Below are 5,718 nucleotides of genomic sequence, written 5' to 3'. Positions count from 1 at the left end.
GATATTTCGACCCTTCGTGGGCCTACCTGTTATGTATATCCCCAACAGGCGCGGCAACCTCTTTGCCGTCCTTCTTGAAGTTCTTCTTACCCTTGCCCTTCTTGAACTTAGTGGTCTTATTGACCATCAACACTTGATGTTCTTTCTTGATTTCAACCTCTGCTGACCTCAGCATAGAAAATACTTCAGGAATGGTCTTTACCATCCCCTGCATATTGTAGTTCATCACAAAGCTCTTGTAGCTTGGTGGGAGCGTCTGAAGGATTCTGTCAATGACTGCCTCATCAGGGAGGTTAATATTTAGCTGGGTCATACGGTTGTGCAACCCAGACATCTTGAGTATGTGCTCACTGACAGAACTATTTTCCTCCATCTTACAACTATAGAACTTGTCGGAGATGTCATATCTCTCGACCCGGGCGTGAGCTTGGAAAACTAGTTTCAGCTCCTCGAACATCTCATATGCTCCGTGATGCTCAAAATGCTTTTGGAGCCCTGGTTCTAAGCTGTAAAGCATGCCGCACTGAACGAGGGAGTAATCATCAGCACGAGACTGCCAAGCATTCATAATGTCTTGGTTCTCTGGGACGGGAGCGTCACCTAGCGGTCCTTCTAGGACATATTGTTTCCTGGCAGCTATGAGGATGATCCTCAGGTTCCGGACCCAGTCCGTATAGTTGCTGCCATCATCTTTCAACTTGGTTTTCTCTAGGAACGCGTTGAAGTTCATGTTGACATGAGCGTTGGCCATTTGATCTATAAGACATATTTGCAAAGGTTTTTAGACTAAGTTCATGATAATTAAGTTCATCTAATCAAATTATTGAATGAACTCCCACTCAGATTTGACATCCCTCTAGTCATCTAAGTGATACACGATCCGAGTCGACTAGGCCGTGTCCGATCATCACGTGAGACGGACTAGTCATCGTCAGTGAACATTCTCATGTTGATCGTATCTTCTATATGACTCGTGTTCGACCTTTCGGTCTCCGTGTTCCGAGGCCATGTCTGTACATGCTAGGCTCGTCAAGTTAACCCTAAGTGTTTTTGCTGTGTAAAACTGTCTTACACCCGTTGTATGTGAACGTAAGAATCCATCACACCCGATCATCATGTGGTGCTTAGAAGCGACGAACTTTAGCAACGGTGCACAGTTAGGGGAGAACACTTCTTGATATTGTTGTAAGGGGTCATCTTATTTACTACCGTCGTCCTAAGTAAACAAGATGCATAAAACATAATAAACATCACATGCAATTATATAAAGTAGTGACATGATATGGCCAATATCATATAGCTCCTTTGATCTTCATCTTCGGGGCTCCATGATCATCTTGTCACCGGCATGACACCATGATCTCCATCATGATGATCTCCATCATCGTGTCTTCATGAAGTTGTCACGCCAACGACTACTTCTACTTCTATGACTAACGCGTTTAGCAATAAAGTAAAGTAGTTTACGTGGCGTTCTTCAATGACACGCAGGTCATACAAAAATAAAGACAACTCCTATGGCTCCTGTCGGTTGTCATACTCATCGACATGCAAGTCGTGAATCCTATTACAAAGAACATGATCTCATACATCACAATTCATCATTCATCACAACTTCTGGCCATATCACATCACATGATCAATCGCTGCAAAAACAAGTTAGACGTCCTCTAATTGTTGTTGCATCTTTTACGTGGCTGCAATTGGGTTCTAGCAAGAACGTTTTCTTACCTACGAATAACCACAACGTGATTTTGTCAACTTCTATTTACCCTTCATAAGGACCCTTTTCATCGAATCCGCTCCAACTAAAGTGGGAGAGACAGACACCCGCCAGCCACCTTATGCAACTAGTGCATGTCAATCGGTGGAACCGGTCTCACGTAAGCGTACGTGTAAGGTTGGTCCGGGCCGCTTCATCCCACAATGCCGTTGAAGCAAGAAAAGACTAGTAGTGGCAAGTAAGTTGACAAGATCCACGCCCACAACAAAATTGTGTTCTACTCGTGCAAAGAGAACTACGCATAGACCTAGCTCATGATGCCACTGTTGGGGAACGTTGCAGAAAATTAAAATTTTTCCTACGGTTTCACCAAGATCCATCTATGAGTTCATCTAAGCGACGAGTCAAGGGGAAGAGTTTGCATCTACATACCACTTGTAGATCGAGTGCGGAAGCGTTCAAGGGGATGGTGATGATGGAGTCGTACTCGTCGTGATTCGGATCACCGATGACCAAGTGCTGAACGGACAGCACCTCCGCGTTTAACACATGTACGGGACGGACGACGTCTCCTCCGTCTTGATCCAGCAAGGAGGAAGGAGAGGTTGAGGAAGGCAGCTCCAAGGGCAGCACGACCGCGTGGTGCAGTTGGTGCAGCAGTATTCCGACAGAGCTTCGCCGAGCACGTACGGAGGAGGAGAGGTGTTGGGGAGGGGAGGGGCTGCGCCTTGAGTTGTGGTGTATAGCAGCCCTCCCCTCACCCCTCTATATATAGGAGGAGAGGGGCAAGGGGGCCGGCCCTCTAGGGGAAACCCTAGAGGGGGGCGGCGGCCAAAGGGTGGGGGGCTTGCCCCCCAAGCAAGGGGGTTGCGCCCCCTTTAGGGTTTCCCCCCCAACCCTAGGCGCATGGGCCCAAGGGGGGGGGGCGCCAAGCCCACTAGGGGCTGGCTGCTATCCCTACGCACCCCAAGTGGCCCCCCCGGGAGGGGTGGTCCCTCCCGGTGGACCCCCGGAACCTTTCCGGTGGTCCCGGTACAATACCGGTATGACCCCGAAACTTTCCGGTGCCCGTTTAACAACTTCCCATATATAAAACTTTACCTCCGGACCATTCCGGAACTCCTCGTGACGTCCGGGATCTCATCCGGGACTCCGAACAACATTCGGTAATCACATACTTGTCTTCCTGATAACCCTAGCGTCACCGAACCTTAAGTGTGTAGACCCTACGGGTTCGGGAGACATGTAGACATGACCGAGATTCTCCGGTCAATAACCAACAGCGGGATCTGGATACCCATGTTGGCTCCCACATGCTCCTCGATGATGTCATCGGATGAACCATGATGTCGAGGATTCGATCAAACCCCGTATACAATTCCCTTTGTCAATCGGTACGTTACTTGCCCGAGACCCGATCGTCGGTATCCCAATACCTTGTTCAGTCTCGTTACCGGCAAGTCACTTTACTCGTACCGTGATGCATGATCCCGTGACCAAACACTTGGTCACCTTGAGCTCATTATGATGATGCATTACCGAGTGGGCCCAGAGATACCTCTCCGTCATATGGAGTGACAAATCCCAGTCTCGATCCGTGTCAACCCAACAGACACTTTCGGAGATACCTGTAATGCACCTTTATAGTCACCCAGTTATGTTGTGACGTTTGGTACACCCAAAGCACTCTTACGGTATCCGGGAGTTACACGATCTCATGGTCTAAGGAAGAGATACTTGACATTGAAAAAAGCTCTAGCAAAACGAACTACACAATCTTGTGCTATGCTTAATATTGGGTCTTGTCCATCACATCATTCTCCTAATGATGTGATCCCGTTATCAACGACATCCAATGTCCATAGCCAGGAAACCATGACTATCTGTTGATCACAACGAGCTAGTCAACTAGAGGCTCACTAGGGACATATTGTGGTCTATGTATTCACACGTGTATTACGATTTCCGGATAATACAGTTATAGCATGAATAAAAGACTATTATCATGAACAAAGAAATATAATAATAACACTTTTATTATTGCCTCTAGGGCATATTTCCAACAGCTTGTTCATTAGGAAAGTCCCAAGATGCATTCCGTGCTTTGATGGGAGCCCATGCTATAGCGACAAACTATGTTAAAGATCAGTCCCCGAGGGCAACAAATAGAATAGGGGGATCGATAAGACCTCCCATGGGTTATGTGAAATTGAATTTCGATGCTTCTTTTGATCAAGACATGCTTAGAGGCACAGCAGGGGCGGTCCTTAGAGACGACAAAGGAAGGCTCATTGTTGGCCGGAACTGGAGAATGGATTGGTGTGCACATGCCTTCACAACAGAAGCGTTGGCTCTAAGATTTGACTTATTACTTGCACAGAAGGCGGTAGTTTTTGATGATTGTTATTTTATGGAATGCGATTTTCCACTTATTAGTTTTGAACATTGTAATAGGGAAGCAAATAAAATTGCTCATGAATTTGCTAGATTAGTCCACCATTGCTGTGTCTCGCCGCTGCCAATCTCCACCAATTCCTCTCCCCCATACAACAACCAATCTCAGTTGAAATTTCAAATCGCTATGTACACCGCCCGAGTCCTTGTTGCCCGTTCATTTCCCCCACTTTTCTATCTTTCTTTCCTCCATGCTCTATTTTCGACACCCTACTCAGTCGTTGCCACCAGCCATTCCCGCTACCAGTGCCTCTCGATCCCCATCAAGGGTACGCGAATGATGCAACCCCTGCCTTCGTTCTCGCTCGCCGTCACCGGACTGTGTGGAGGCCGCACACCTTGATGGCACGCATGCCCGCTATCGCCGACCTCATGAGTGCAACGCCCCCGCGTCAACCAACATGTGGACCATCCATCCCGCTCGGTGATGCCTTTGATTCGCTTCCATCCGAGCACGTCGTCGGCTCTTCTGTTCTATTCACGCTTTCTGGCGTATGCAAGAGGTACACACCATGGCTCCTGATTGAGACTTGGGTCTATTAGTTTATAGTTTAATGAACCGCAGTTTATTGCGAAAATTCTCTTCTGAGCCCGGGCTCATCTGCACCCGCGTTGAATAAGAAATTCGAAACAAATACTAGAAAAATTCAAAAATTTCCAATTTTTTCCCCATGGTAGACAATTTGGTGCGCGAGGTCCGCTCCAAATATTAGCTCATTAGGACATCTGGGTAACTCTCAGCAAAAAATACATAGCGCCCTCCTTACTAGGCCTCTCTGCCATCGATACGTCACCCTCCTGCGCGAGTCCGTCAACCCGCATCGAACGCTGAGCCTCCACTACGCCACACCGCCGAGACCCACCATCATCAATGCGGAAGATGAAACCCCGCGCTGCCTCTCAGCCCTTCCAATCAGCACCTACTTCAAAACGATGCCCTCAAAAGGGAGAACAACACCATAGTTTCTGTCATCATCCGACCTGGGAGACCCATATCCAGGGTTTCCCCCGAAGCAGAGGCCTCCTGGAGGAAGAGAGGCACGCCAACTTCAGCTGCCTAAGAACACAAGTCGTGCCCATGACCACTTAGCTCTCTAGACGACGCCTTCAAGAAGGACACGACGCCATGAGCGTCGTCAGCGCCCTAGGGTTTTCACCCGAGAAACCGTGGAGTGGGAAAAGGTGGGGCGGACCCGAACGACACCTCCAGGAAGAGAAATGGCACCCTCAGGTGTCGCCGTCGTCGAGGCCGGCAGGAGCCGAACAAGGAATTATCCCAATCCGAATCCGCACCTCCCGCCCCATCCCATTCGATGACCGGTGATACGTCTCCAACGTATCTATAATTTTTGATTGTTCCATGCTATTATATTATCTGTTTTAGATGTTTTATATGCATTATTATGCTATTTTATATTATTTTTGGGACTAACCTATTAATGTAGAGCCCAGTGCCAATTTCTGTTTTCCCTGTTTTTGAGTTTGGGAGAAAAGGAATGCCAAACGGAGTCCAAATGGAATAAAACTTTCACGATAATTTT

The sequence above is a fragment of the Triticum aestivum genome, chromosome 2B, assembly GCF_018294505.1.
Source record: "Triticum aestivum cultivar Chinese Spring chromosome 2B, IWGSC CS RefSeq v2.1, whole genome shotgun sequence".
Classification (NCBI taxonomy): Eukaryota; Viridiplantae; Streptophyta; class Magnoliopsida; order Poales; family Poaceae; genus Triticum; species Triticum aestivum.
The sequence above is the reverse complement of the archived record's forward strand: the minus strand, read 5'-3'. Positions refer to the sequence as shown.